The 15,795-nt window shown below is 41.9% G+C and overlaps 1 protein-coding gene across 7 annotated transcripts in view; it reads right to left on the minus strand.

Annotated features, from left to right (window-relative positions):
• The window catches only part of Dpf3 (double PHD fingers 3), a 252,482-nt gene that overhangs the window by 34,053 nt on the left and 202,634 nt on the right, over window positions 1-15,795 (minus strand). For 2 of the 7 annotated variants that reach the window (XR_784513.2, XR_784514.2), the window contains one exon: window positions 9,682-10,568. The exons of the other annotated variants lie outside the window; for them this stretch is intronic. The gene's annotated coding sequence lies outside the window, so the exon portion shown is untranslated. Of the gene's footprint in view, window positions 1-9,681; window positions 10,569-15,795 lie in introns of those variants that run through there. 7 annotated transcript variants of the gene reach the window in all.

The following is a 15,795-nucleotide window of genomic DNA, read 5'->3' on the forward strand; positions in this document are numbered from 1 at the left end:
CAGTTCCCCAGGGTCAACCCCATATCACAGGGTTGTTAAAGGAGACAATGAGGGTAGAGAAGCCGGGATAACCTGTGTAGGTGGTGCTCACTGAGCCTAGCTCCCTTTTTCTCTTGTAGAAACAGAGCAGGCACTGCCCACTCCACTCTATCCAGAGGCAAAACCCTGGGGAAAACTCTTTCCCAATGAGCCTGGAAGAGGCAGGGGGCTTTCTGGGGAAAGGTTTCCGGGGACAGAGAGGATTTAGTCTCAGAAACTCGTCAGTGGTGGAGGATTGACTCAGTTGGCCACCCATCTGTAATTTTCCTCTCCATCTTTTAGGAGCCCTGGAGCGCTCCACCCCTAAATGAGGCTTACAGCAGAAATAAGCTGTGATTAGTATAGCAGAGAGACTGGGAGGACTGGGGGAAGGGGGCTGGAGAGAGCAACAATCTACAGAGAATGTCTAGGAATGAACACCAGAGGAGCAGTTGGGGTAAGAACTAACCCTCTGCCAATTGGCAGGCAGGGAGTTCCCTGAAAACCAAACTCCTCAACCTTTGCAGAGTAAAGTCGACTCTAAGGCTGCCTATGATATACACCAGCCAGCACAGGTAGGCTTGGGGTGTTCACACAGTGAAAGTGCGAGCCAGTACACAGGTGTTAGAAGCATGAAGCAGATACAGTACATTGCCCTGTCGCACTGACTGTGGACTTAACACTGGTTCCCAGGACACAGGCTCCACCAAATCTACACAAACATCCCAGTCGGAAGGTAGATGAAGGGACAAGGGAGTTTGTAAGGGTTTTGGTGATATCTGTACAAGCCCTGGGTACTGCAAAAATGAAGGGAGGGAGAAAAGGGAGGAAGAAAGGTCAATCCGGAGGCATGCACTCAGTGGTTTTTTCCTTTCCTTAAAAGATGGCTGTGTATTATTGTAGTGTAGGCTTCAATTTATGCTGTTGAATAACCTTTTAAAGAATCTGTTTTGTTTTGCTTGCAATGATGGGGATTGAACTCAGGGCCTCACACACACACACACACACACACACACACACACACACATACTAGGCAAATGTTCTACCCCTAAGCTACACTGCCAGCCCTTAAACAACCATTTCAGTACAGTGCTCTGCCATATTAGCCATGCCTAAGCCAAGACTATCGTCACTGAACATTCTAGGTGAGCAACATGTAACAGCAATGCACTAATGTGAACAAAAGAAAGAGGACCTGGAGTTGGGACCCAGCCCTGACACGTCTCCTTTGGATAGATCACTGAGGGCTTCTGAGTGTTGGTCTATTCATCTGCTAGATGGGACAATAGCTTCTGACAAGGCTTCTGTGAAGATCACACTGGGAAGGCACAGGTGTTGATTTAACGTGTCAGGAAGCGCCAGGCTCTCTTGGCCTCTGTGAGGAAGATGGCCCAAATTGTTCAGACTCAGCTCACACTCTTCACATATGATGACACCTCTTCCAGCCTCAGGGGCCAGTGACGAATGCACTGATGAGAGGATGTGAGGAGAGAAGAGAACAGGTGATAGACACAGCAGTAAGGACTGAAGAATTTAAAGCTCAGAGCTTCTCAGTTTCCTCAAGAGATACATCAATGGATTTGTAAACAATAATAAGACCGCAAGCTTCTGTTCCCAGAAACCACAGCCATCATTTAAGCCTGATTCCTCTCTCCCCTACTTCACATTCAGTGACGCATCAGTCTAAATGGTCCTTCTTCAGAAAAATCCTTTCACCTACCCTACCAGGAGGACAACCATAGATCTGGACCCCAAATTTAAAATGGCTTCTCAGATATGAAGCTTTCTGGGGCCAACTGGCCAGCTGGCCCCTCTGAACATCCTATACTCCTCCCAGGAGCATCACAAACCAGCAAGTAGTGTGACAGTAGCTTCTCTGCTTTCAGAATAATAGCTGATAGGAAATGCCCATGGAATCCTTAAGCACCAGATTCGACACTCAGCAAGAGGAACATTTTATCACTTGGACAAGTGTCACACGGAAGACAGGAGACACTGAGATCCTGCCACCAATCATTTAAAAGGAATACTGATCATAGTTTTTCCCTTTGCGGTCTGGGATCCTACATCCATGCCAGGACGGAGGCAGTCTGGTGAGGGAGAGTAGACAAGCCCAAACTTCTTGACATCCCCAGTTCAACTGTCCTCATGTAACCATCACAAACATCACATTCATCCCACCAGCAAGCTCACAATGGCTTCCTACTTCCCATTGTCCCTAACACCTATTTATGGATCCAGCCTCACCATAATGCTGGTGCTAGGAACACACCTGTGACTCTGCACTGCAGCCCAGGGTCTTCTTCCCACTCACTCTGACTCCTCTGTGCTCTGCCCCAAACCTTCTGCCCCTGCTCACACCTCCAAGTTTCTGCTCCCAGTGGCCTGCCTCCTCTGTCTACTCAACTTGTCTTTCTTTCTACAACGACTTCTCTGCTTCTTCAGCCCATACCAGTAACTCTCCTTGCTGAGCCTGTCTGCTTCTCCTTGCACCAGCACGTCTCTTAATTATAAATGATCTTGCCTTGCGTAATATGCTAGCCACCTGTCTCTCCTCCTGAAAAGAGAAGAAATGTCAAACATACTGGAGAGAGTTGTGGAGGCAGAAAATCCTTCCCTGGAAAAAATCAGGCATAACCGTTACTACAACTCTTATCATCTCAGTCTCCCTCGGCCTCAGTTTCCATCTCTATAAAATCAGAATAGTGATCTTAACCCAATAGGTTTGCTGTATGGCTTTAACAAGTCAACATCTATAAAAAGCCTAGGCTTGGCTACGAGTGCTAATGCATCAAAAGCATCCCTCAAAGTCTGTCCCAGATCCCCTTTACTTTGCTTGTCTATTCTTTAAAATCTAGCACAGTATTGCAACATAGAAGGCATTCCATACATTATTGATTGATTGATTGACTAGTAGCATAAAGCAAACCAGTAACTGAAGGGTCATTACATAACACAGCAGATGGTGATCAGAATATATTGATCCATTTTCAATTATAAACTTAAGATTGATATTTATAGAGGAAAAACAATCTATTTCAACTAGAGAAGTTTTCAGTATTACAAACTGCCAGTCTCTCTGAACCCATAATGTTCATGCTAACAACTCATCCTTCATTCTTACACCAGTTATTTCCATCACCAAACTGTTACATCCACAGTCCACAGAAAGTTCACTTTGCACACTAAACACAGTACAATCCCTGTTATTTCTTTAAGCCAAACAAGAGCAAAATTTTAATATGATAATTCTTTTGTATGTTCTTTACATTATTTAGAAAGGATGATCGTGTCTTTTCTCAGGTAGAATTTTGAACATATAATTAAATTAGCCTTCCTATAAGACTTTCGTTCCTTACTAAGTTGGAAAGAAACTAGCAGACAACTCTGAATATTAGTAAAATTATTCAACCAAAATCAAGCTGAGAGTAATAGCCAGATCCTCTGAGCAGCTATGAAGTTTGTGCCCCAGGATGTGGTTGATACAGTGGAGTCCAGTGAGACGAGAACCAGAAGAGGTCACAGAGGGAGTTCACTTTCACGGGTGCCCTCTTGGGCTTACTGTCCTTTGCAGTTGCTTCTTACTGTTCCTTTAGTACACAGTAGGTGCTTCTCTGGAGGTTAATGTCTCTTGTCACTGCATTTACTTTCCAGCTGGGGTCTCATGCCACCGAAGCAACAGAAGTCAACAAAAGGCTGGGGGCGTTGCTTCAGTATGAATAGCACAAGGCTAGAAATGTAATTTTAGTTAGTGACCATAATACATGTTTCTGAAACTAACTCTCCCCGTATATCCCCATTTTCTGGTGAGGAGGTAGGCACCAATTCCTTCAGGTCACTCAGCTATAATTCAAAGCATTACATAGCTAAATAGGACCTCAAGAGATCATCCAGTTCATGTCTATAACTCCTCTCAGGAGAAAGAGTTGGCTTGGTAAGTTCTGTATCAGCCTTAAGAGTCTAAAATTTTTTCTTTCTTCTTTTTTATTTATTTCTCTTTCTTTCTTTTTCTTTTTTCTCTCCTTTTATGATGCTAAGGATAGAACCTAGGATCTGTGCATACGAATACACTCTACCATTGACCTATAATCCCAAACCCAAAAGTCTAAAATCTTTGGAGTCAAAAGTGCATCTATTTGTTCTAAGCTCCAAACTGTTTCTCTTATCTTCTCCAGAGACTCTTTTTCCAAATGATTATAATCACAATATTTATTACTAATTACCTACTACAAAAAAACAACTTCAAATGTTACACCTTTCTTTAAAAAACTTATTGTTCAGGCTATGGATTTAGCTCAGTGGTGCCGCCACCTGCCTTGCAAGGGCAAGGTCCTGAGATCAATCCCCAGTACCCAAAAAAAATAAAACAAACAACAACAACAACAAAAACATTGTTCATTCATCCTGTTAAACATAGTGCCTATAGTATTTCTATACTTTGGGGGTTTTCCAGTCTTTTTCAGATAATTTGAACATGGTGCTGTCAATCATTAAGTCTGGACTTCCCCGCCTTGCATATTACTCCCAAATGAATTCAACCTGATGTTATGCTTACCAGGTTCTACTGGGACTTCCGGATCCATCTCTGCTATAACTATGCCCTGCCAAAAATATAATCAACATAACTGGATCAATCTAGTCAGCACTGAATCATTGATGACCACTGCCATCACCTCTTAATAGAGTATTTCCTATTCTACTGTGAAGATCAGGTACCTAACATATATGTGCTGTTCAGACCACACTTACGTAAACTACAAAACATGGGATTCTCTTTCTCTGAAGAATCTTTTTCTCCTAGTCTATGCCTGAAAACTGAGTGGATCTTGGGGCAGACATCTAACATGCTGATCCCAACCAGTGTTCCTTTTCAAGAAACTTGGAAGTAACTCAGAGAACTTAGCAATAAACCCCATTAAAAGTATCCTGAAGTCTGAAACATTACAGATCCTCTTGAAACGCTTAATTGAAGATCATCAAATAATGACTAAAGAACATTGCTTCAATAATTTTTGGCATGGCTATGGCCTACTAGCATCACTATCTTCTAGACCACTTTTAGGATCTCCCAAGCTTTATTATTAAGATTTCCATTCAGTGGTAGCTTTGATGTCAGAAATCTTCTCCACTGTTCAAGAAGAAACTTTTTTTTTTTAAGCAGGTTGTTTTTAGAGAGTGAAGTTAGATGTTGTGGAATGCACTATGATTCTGAATATGACCACAGGAATCTGAGTTATTGGGAGGAAATGCATGTTGGCCACACCATCAACATCCCACAGTTAACAATTTCAGGAAGCCACAACCATGGAAGCATCAATGCTCACCTGAAAGAGACCATCTCTTTAACTGCCCTAACTTCATACCTCCCAAGATGGACACCACTAAATGTCCTTAGTAATTTATCTCATTCAGATAAAACCCAAGTATCTGTGCTCACTTTACCACAGGAGCCACCCTCCTTGCTTTATACTTTAAAAAACAACTTAAGTTGCTAGAGATGAATGATATTATCATGTCCTCAAAAGTCACTGTCATGGCTTTATTTTTCATAGACACTTTAGTGAATATTGCACTATTGTGGTTTTGGCTCAATGCTGACACTAGGAAAGCTACTCAAGGGTTTTCTAGGACCTAGAAGAGGTACTTTAGCTCTGAAATATTTTTGCATAGAAGTCTTAATACAGCTTACATTTCTTATAATGGAATGCTCCTCTAGCCCTTCCCTTGGCGTTGTAAAGTCCTTCTCTTAGGCTTAGAAAATGCTTAAAGATTACCAACCACTACCACTTTCAAATTAACAGTGTAATAATCTCTAATTCAGAGATCAGCCAAACTACTCTACATGCACCAAATCCAGCCAGCTGACCATTTTTATAAAGAAAGTTTTATTGGAACTCAGCCACATCCATTCACACACACATTATACAGAGCTATTTTCATGCTACATCTCTGGAGTTGAGCAGTTGTGACAGACATCTATTTGGCCTGTAAATCCTAAGATATTTAGCACTTGGCCCTTTACAAAAACCTGTAAAGGTTTCTCTTTATAGAAAAAGTTTGCCAGCACCCATTATAAATTATAAGGAAAATGAATTGCTTATTCAGAATAACTTTCTCCCTACCTTAACAGAAGAAAACAACCCTGACCCAAGTGAATAATGTTTGCACACATAAGAGCTAATCCAGTTCTTTTACAAAACATCCTCTAAAATAAGATGCATATAAAATATTTAAAAGACAAATTTAAATAACAAAAATTATGGAGAAATTATCTATAGACATGGATCTCTCACATATGTATTCTAATCAAAGTAAGTTCTGAATTTGCTGGTTTGGGGAAAGGATAAGACTCAAATTCAGTCTCAGTCACATGGAGTAATTTGGGGCTCTTAGAAAAGAAGGGTAGAAGGAATGTGATGTAATAGGTAACTGGCCAACAACAAGAATAAGTGGAATGAAAAACATTATCTCTGGACTGGCAATATAGCTCAGTGGTAGGGCACTTGCCTAGCATATAGAGGGCTCTAGGTTCAATCCTAGCATGGGAAGGGAAGGAAAAGGAGTACACAGCAAAGGGAGGGGAGGGAAGGACCATCACTTAACAATTTTAAATCAAGGTACACTACGTACATTCCTAGGTTATGATGAGGATCTGCTGTTAGGAAGGATTTCAGATAAGGCATTCCAATCTCAACTTTCACATTATCCAGACATCCAACTCTCGGGAAAAAGTGCCACAAGGCCATCAAAATGTGTCTGGCATATAGTTACATTTGGTTTAGCCACACAAAGTTGATCTTCAGTGTTTGTTTTTCATTTACTACCAGCATTTTAAAATGGGGCAACATCACCAAAATGTTTATATGTTTGGCCTCTCTTAAAAATCCAGAAGACCTGAAAATCCAGAGTCCACATCTTTGCAGGCAGCATCTCTAGAGCTTAGAGGCAGCTGCCGCATCCAGAACACCAGTGCATGCTGGCTCAACACTATCACTCCTTTCGTTGCCCTGTGATCTGAAGCTGAGCACCAAGGGCCATTCCCATCTCCCTGATGCTGTTATCTTCCTCACACCTGGCCTGCTTCACTTACTGAAGATGCCTGTTCTGTAGGCATCTGAATTTCAGTCCCAGACCTAACTTTTTATAGTAACTAATATTTTTCCAAGTGGAGGAAGATAATGATATTTTTTCTCTTTCTAATGCTCAGGTTGATATGTATGCTTTTTCCCTCTACAATTATAAAGCATTCTTAGCTCTCACCATCAAATATTTGAAAAAGTTATCCCTGCCCCCAAGGCCTCACACTAAAGACATCTGATTGTCCTGGGTTTCCTCTATCCTTGTTTATGCACACTGATACTTCAGCTCCATGTCAACCTCTTGACCCTATAACTCCCCCAAGCAGTATCTACAAAGAAAGCCTTAATTATGAGGAAAGACATAAATAGGTAGACAATGCTTACCCTCCAGAATCAAGGTATCCTTTTCTAGGTGCCAATTAGAGGGAAAGTTTCAGATGCAATCCCTTCCCTCCAAAAAATGATAGGTAAACTCCGCCTTGGTTCTAATGTTTCAAATTTTGAGTACTTATAGGAAGTAGGAAGTGTGTAATAAATGTGTAACATTTCCTTTTCACTCCAAGTTGTTCACTGACAAATGAATAGATAAAACATGGTTTATACATACAATGAAATATTCAGCCTTAAATAGGCTACATGCTACAACATAAATTACCTCTGAAGATATTATGCTAAATGAAATGTCAGTGACGAAAGGACAAATACTTTATAACCCTACTCATTTGAGGTACCTAGACAGAGTAGTCAGATTCACAGAGACAAAAAGTAAAGAAGTAGTTGCCAGGGACTGGAGAAGGAAAGCACGGAGAGTAAATAGCTCATGGGCACAGAGTTTTAGTTGGAGAAGATGAGAAAGTTCAGAGATGGATGGGGTGAAAGTGTACAACCATGTAAAAGTACTTTTGCCACAGAATTGTACAGTTGAAGGTGATTAAAGTGGTACATTTTATCTTACATAGATTTCACCAAAATGAAAGGAGGGGAACCCTAAGGAGAATAACACATTGGCGGGAAAAGATTTTCCTCTTCACCGCAAGGAAAACTCATGGAGTCCATAATGGAAGTTAGATGTGACATTCGATCTAAGAGTCCTCTAGCAGCAGCACTGCGACGTTATGTTCCATCTCCACTGGCCCCTGGTGGGGACTGGCAATCCTCAGAGGGCAAGATCAGGCCTGCCATGCTGACCTGTTCTATCTGACCCAGAGGTCCTATCAGACAAGAGTGCCTGTCTTCACACACAAGCAAAGCCCATCAAGAGGAGATGAGCCTTCAGCTGTATCAACTGGCAGCTTGGGGAGGCTGCACCAACAGCACCTTCCGACAATGGGACATTCACCTTTTCCAAGCATATACCGAGTCTTGCATTTCTGTGCAACACTTCTATTCTTGGCATGGGTATGTCAGTATCTCTGAACAAACAGGTATGTGAAGTCTACACACATAACAAGGACTTCAATAAATCCGTGTTGGCCATGGCGAGGGTGATGACGGTGGTGGTGATGGTAGGTAGGTGACAGCAATTCTGGGCTCCAAGAGTGGATGCTGGCACTACACCCGACCATTGTTCATTGATGCCAAGCCACTGGCAACTTCAGTCCTAGTCTTTGCTTCTAAATAAAACAATGGGGCTTATCAAACTTTGGGTATGCAAGAGGGCAGAATCCTTCCAGGAGTGCCTTCCACACAGTAGTGTGAAAGTTGAACTCCTGCAGGATGAGGTTAGTTGATCAAGAAATTTTACAGAAAAAAAAATATATATACATATGTATATATATACATATATATATCTCAAACAGACTTTTATTTAACAGAAACTTACACAAACTTCACACATAACCCTACATTATGCAAAGCTTTGTCACAATTCTACACATGTTGTAAATTGTGGAAGTTGGTTGGAGAGCAGATTATTACCATAATTAATAGCATTTTGACAAAGGACATTTTCAATCAGAAAATGTCACAGAGAAGGGCTATAAAATGATACACGGACACTGCTGGTGATCAACCCCTGACCCCCGCCCAGGGACTGGCCTTGAATGGGAGACCTGAAAGCACTAGCAGGAAGTCTGTGCCCTTTTGAAGGTAAAAGACCCTTGGGCTGAGGAGTACCGCAGTGAAACTGTAAGTCAAGGACCTTTGCCAACAAGAATATCTCACACAGGACTGCAGGTATGTCATCATGACTCTGCTGACAAGTGAGGAAAGCCCAGGCACGGACATGTAAAGGACCACTGGAGTGGGGAGTCTGGGAGTAGAACCCAGTGGCCCAGCCAGTCAGCCACGCTCCTTGGCTCCGCACACAGTGCCATGTCCATTTCATCAGCCAGAATGCTCACCTCCACCAGCAGCCATGAAGGCCATGTTTGGATACCCACCTTCCTCCTTGACTCCTCAGGCAAGTGAATTTGAGTTTTCTATCATTCTGGGGATCTTCCTAGGCCTAGAAGGCAACTCCAGAATCTCAGGCCCCTGTATCAAGCTGAGCAGACAGCACCCTTTGCCAGTGGCTTTTTGGAGTTGTTAACTGACTAAACTCATATCATCTTGGCTGCTGCTTTATTTTTGCTGTTTTTCTTCACTACGCTATTTGAAACAAGGTTGTCTCTGTTTGACTCGGTTGAACTTGCAGAGATACAGCCAATTATCAGAGGGAAGTCCCTTGTGGGAAAGGTGTGGGCTTGCCTGGGAGGTGGGGCACTGGCAATGGAGCGCTGCTAATTTATTTCAAATCTTAACACATAATCATGTAACATCACCAACATTCTCAATAAGACTTTTGAAGAAGGAAAGAAACTGATCACTCCTCACTTACCACATCCAACTCGCAGAAATAAAAATACTTAAAGCACATACATGAATGGCTTTTTTAAAAGCCTGAGAGAGCAGAGTTGATCTTTATTTTCTTATTAAAAACTTGGGGTATTTTTCCTTAGAGTTAATATGCAGTCTTTATTTTACAGTAAGTACTCTTTTGATTTCATGTCTTCACAAAATTTCTTTCGAAGTGGAAGGTACTCTAAACAAAAATACTGTGCAACGTCAGGACTTTTTTCTTTTAAATATTGAAATAAATAAAATAGTTAACTTTTTTTTGTCTGTTTCTTTGTGTGTTCAGTTATTTCTATTGTAGAGCAAATTCCAGTTTGACCTGGGTACTTTCTCACAGACACTTAAGGATAATTTAATGAAGAATTTTAAAAAGGAAAAAAATAAGTCTTCTTATTGCACAAACTGAGGTCATTCCGGAGACTTCACTGAGCTGAGCTGAGTTGTGCTGGAGGATTTTCCACAATCCAGGCTCTGGTGTTGGCTGAAACACACGCACAGGAAGGGGCCGGGCAAGGGAAGAGGAGGAGGAAGAGGAGGAGAAGGAGGAGGAGGAGGTGCCAATCATCTTGACTTCTTTTCACCTTCTTCACATATGGCTTGCTTGAAGGATGCACAGTTCCCAGGCCATAGAGTTGACTGCAGAGGGAAAGGCAACGAAAGATAAAACAAAAAACAACAGCATGGAGCAACTACCTAAGAAAGAAAGGTTAAAATGAAGGGGACAGCAAAAATGAAATGAATTTTAAAAAAGAAAGAAAAACCACCAACTAATGACCAAGCTAATGAAGCTCTGGCTATGGGCAATGAAATCCAGGCTGAGCTCTCTGGTACCTTGAACTTCAGCAGCAAGAAATCAGCCAGGAACAGGGCAAGTCAGTTGTTGAATGGCCCCAGAGATAGAGAACACAGCTGGATTTCTGACTCCTAGGTGGTAGGGCAGGCAAAACTGGGTGTTCCCAAAGAAAAACATTTCACTCCACTACTTGGAAACCAAACAAATTGAATCTTTACAAAGTGAAAACATCCCAGAAAGGAACATTATGTCATCTGTCTACCTGTCACCTAAGTGGGAAATAGTGGTTCTATGATAGAGGACGAGTGCTGCCGTGGAAAATCTCAACATCAGGACGCTACTTCATATGCACACAACCCTTCCCAGAGCAAGTCCAGGGTGTCAGCATTACTCGCAGACAAGACCCAAGACAAGAGATCTGCTCCACTAGCCCAGCGATCCCAAGTATGAGCCGTGACACCTGTTGGCATTCTAAACCAGGTGGGTCCTTAGCTTAGATGGGTAATAATCAGCCACAGAATTTGCTTCTAGCTGAAAGGGAACCCACTAAGTTATTTTCATCTTTGGCATAGAGTTGTCTGTACAAGAGTAGGCAACCAAAGCAACTATGCTCACATTTCACCCCAGAAGCAGTTCCTAAGGGCAGAGACAGCGGCCTTCACAGAGCGCAGATCACACTGAACTCAGCCACGAGGGAGGGGAGAAGGGTAAAAGGACCTAAATGGGAAACAGGCAAGGTATCAGGGATAAATGTGAAAACCAAACGAGCAGCTCAAACTCATCCAAGTTGAAAGTCCCCTATCGCTGCTTCTAGTACCAAGGCATCGGTTCCAAACCAGGTGCTCAAGCCTGGATTATATGCACTTCCCAGGCTGAGACTTCGTCTATCTACTTATATTTTCAAAGAAAGTGAAGAGGAGCTTATCTTCACCCCACCCTGAGTTCTCCCCAGACTTGCTCCTGTTGGTGCCATCTCACTGTCACACCTCTGTCATCTGCTCTTCTGGTATCTCTGGCTGGGCTGCCCTCCTGCTCCTTTCCTCTTGACAACTGTGGCCTGCCACCAGTCCCTTTCCTTGAGAAAAACCAGCGTGGCTGCCTTCTGACCTCCCACAGAGTGCCCTCCAAGTGTCTCCTGTTGGGCATCAGGCATGATTTCATCCTCTTCCAGGAGTTTGCCTGTCCCTCTCCTAAGGCCTCAACACCTGTGGTCACATGTCATCTGCCCTTTTGTTAGCAAGTTTGTCTCATAACCAAACTACCACTTCAAGTTTCCAAAAGTTTCCCTTCTTTGCCCTCCAATAGCACACACACACACACACACACACACACACACATAAACTTTTCTTCTTTTGCCCCATTTAAACCACCAAGAAAATAGCTGGTTAGTTTCTAGCTTTGCACTATTAACATCCACTTTCTCTTACATTTCCTCTGCCAAACAAGTGCAGACCACTGAAAATGTCCCGCTCTGTGTTCAGTCTCTCTGTCCCTCCAAGGAAGCTTAGCTTTTCATCCCTCCACACACCATCACTGCTCCCCTATGCTGTCTTCAGATCTTCATTTCCTCTCCTTCATCCCTGACCACTCTGCTTCACTGCCTCCTGGCTCTCATTCACCTGCCCACTCTGACATGACCAATGGAATGGATGCTACATCCAGACACGACTTCCCCAACTCTTCTGTCAACATTCACTGAGCACCCACTAGCCATAGAGTGAGATTTAATAGCACTTGCACTAACTAGCTCAGAAACATTGCTCAGTTCTCAGTTCATTTCAACAAATAATGATGACACTGTGGTGTCTGACATTGTCCAAGAGACACAGATGATGTCACCTTTGCCTTTAAGGAACACACCATCTGTTGGAGGAGAAAGGCTAAAGACAACAGCAAAATACCATAGAACAGTACTTAAGAAGAGACTTCCATATTGTGATTTTGCCATTTTGCATGGATCAGGTTGTGATTCCCAGCTTTGCTTTTTGCTCAGCTCTATCTCCATCTCTCTGACAACAGCCATCCTTACCTACAGATTAAACAGCAATGGTCAGGTTAGGACTGGTGGCTCCCTCCAAGAAAATATCCCTGACTACCATGATCCAAAGGAATCTCATACTAACAACCCATGACGGCATTTATACATTATCTGGGAATATCTAACCTTCCCAACTGGACTGCAGATAAACTCAACAGCCCTGTGTTTAACTGCACCCATCCTTCACAGGGCTGAGGACTTACACGAATACTGCTATTATTTATTCAACTCCTTTTCACCAAATGGAAAAAAGATTGTCGAAATGAAAATATTATCATGCAAGGTCTATAAACATGCTAGCCTGAAACCTCAGCTGAAAGGCCACATGTCTGGGTCCCTAGTAGTGGACTAAATTGATCCAGTACCTTCTGATAAAATGTACTGAGGAGACAACACCATTTCTGTACTATTTTACTGAAAATATACATCATTTCAATCATTAGAAAAACACACAAACCTAAAGCTTTCTATGAAATGGTTAGCCAATAAATAGACAGTGTAAGTAATCATTCTAGGTTAAAGGACTTTGGCTGAACATGGCAACTAAATGTAACATGTAATCCTAGACCAGATCCTAGATCATAAAAAGGACATCAAAGCCTGGATGTGGTGGTAGATACCTATAATCCCATCATTCAGAAGGTTGAGGCAGAAGGATCACCACAAGTTGGAGGCCAGCCTGGGCTACATAGTGAGGTCAAGGCCAGCCTAGACTACATAGTGAGGCCCTGTTCCAAAAAAACAAAGGGGGATGTGCAAAAAGGATATTAGTGAGATAATTGGCAAATTTTGAATTGGTCTGTAGACTGTAGTATTGTCTTGATGTTAATTTCCTGATTATGATATTTGTACTGCAGTTATTTGGAGAGTCCAGGTAAAGGGTAACATGGAAATTATTTGTATTATTTTTGTAAATATGTTGTATGTGTGAAATTATTTCAAAAATTTTTTTAAAAACCTAAAGTATTAGTTCTTGGTTGAGGGCCAGTGTTTAGATACTTTGAAAATCTACTGCTAGTGTTTGTTTTCGTTTTTGTTTTTTTAGCTAATAATTCAGTTCTGACAGGGATCTTCCCTCGTCCTCAGTTGTTCTATAAATCACTCAAGCAGATGGCTTTTCCTATACTGTTATTTTGAGTAAATGGTCAGAAATCACTTCTATTAAGCACACTGGTGTCATATAATTCATTGTTTTGTATTGAAAGCACTTGGGCTGGGCACATGACCAAAATAGGGTCTGGACTGCTCGTTCCCAGCCACCTCTTCAGTCATCCCACCCTCAAAACACTGAAATTCAGGAAGTTCAACCTCAGTTCTTTTAAAGTTTGTGAGGATTTAAAACACTGATCCTTCTCGGCAGAGTTCCAGTATGGAATATGTTGCTCTCAACGTTTTGGTTTTGGTTCTGTCTTACCAGATCAATATAAACTAGTAAGGTCTTAAATAAAAGACCTCAAATCCCCCTACTAACTTCACTCAAAACATCTTAAAAATATGATCTGGGGGCATGTCAGTACAGATGGAGGAAAGAGCATTAGAAGACTCAGACCCACGTACTGACCCTAGAACTTCAGGCCAATCATCCATCCCGCCTAAACCTCAGTTTGCTCACCAGTAAAGCAGAACTAAATGAACTTCATTCCACTTCACAGAGCTGAGTTTTCACGAATTATATTATTGGTAAAATATTGCGATGAGGAAATAAATGGCCATTTCTTAGAAGTAAAGAAACTGAGGCAGATGTTCACAGCAACACAATCACACAGAGAGACAGTTGAGTCCAGAATTTAGAACCTTTCATTTCTACTCTAGGCTTCTTTCTACTCGCCAGATCAAAATTGCCTCACTCAGAAAACATACAACATAAGCAACTCCAATTCCAAAGGCTAAACAAAATCCTCTCTGGAAAAATTCCTAATGCATGAGTCTGCTCAAACTTTAAATACTTGTTCAAGATGATATTCATCAGATGTAACAGGAGGCATATTGGGATAAAATTAATTAATTTTATTCCACCATGAAGTGAGAAACTCCAAACAGCCTTTAGTTCTCTCTCCGAGTAATGATCTTGTGTTCCCTCAAGTGCTATATAAAGGCAATATCAGGCTGCAGCCCATTAGGTGCAAAGAGATGCAAAGGAAGCAGGAAGACTTAAAGGGAGACTATTGATGTGAACATCGTATTTTTTATTAAATCCTCCTCTCTAAAATACAAGCAACAAATTGGATTACTGGTGTTAAAGTACCTTTAAAAATTAAATGCATATTTCTCATTCTCAGTGTTGTAGTGATTATAGTATCTGAGCTCTACACAGTCTCAGTAACATAAAGAATTAGATTATCCTGGGTAGGAAAAAAACATCAGCTAGACAGCAACAATAGTCACCTTTGTTTACATCAACAGTTTCCCCTGGGGGAATCTGAATGTTGTTACAAATTTAGAAAGTTCTGTGTTTGCCTCCTCTATCTTTGGGCTTGGCCTCAGAAAACAAGGTGACATTTGAAACTTTCTGGAGGGGGCTGGACTTTACTGAGCTGAGGACAAAGGAGACCAGTCAGATCATTTTGATCTTGATGATTTTAATTTCCTTTTATTTTAAAATTTGAATAGTGAAAAAGATAGGTGCGTTAATGGCTCACACAACTCCTATGATTCTTGAGGTCACAAAAAAAGATATTTCAGATGAGCATGGTAGCACACACCTGTAATCACAGCACTCTGAGAGACTGAGGCAGGAGGATGACAAGTTCAAGCCCAGTGTGGACAAATTAGCAAGATCCTGTCTTAAAAGTGCAAAGACCCTGGGTTCAGTCCCCAGTACGGGGTGCAATGGGGATGGGGGACAAAGAGAGAGGAGAGAGGAGAGAAAGAGAGAATGAAATCTCCTTGCCTCTGACAGGTATCAAGAGGGAAGGTCTAGGGCCAGGGATTTAGCTCAGTGGTGCCTCCACCTGCCTCTTAAGCCTCCTGAGTTCAATCCCCAGTACCAAAAAAAAAAAAAAGAGAGAGAGAGAGAGGGAGAGATAAATAGG

Source organism: Fukomys damarensis, unplaced genomic scaffold, assembly GCF_012274545.1.
Source record: "Fukomys damarensis isolate Sample0158 unplaced genomic scaffold, DMR_v1.0_HiC HiC_scaffold_21, whole genome shotgun sequence".
In the NCBI taxonomy this organism is placed as follows: domain Eukaryota; kingdom Metazoa; phylum Chordata; class Mammalia; order Rodentia; family Bathyergidae; genus Fukomys; species Fukomys damarensis.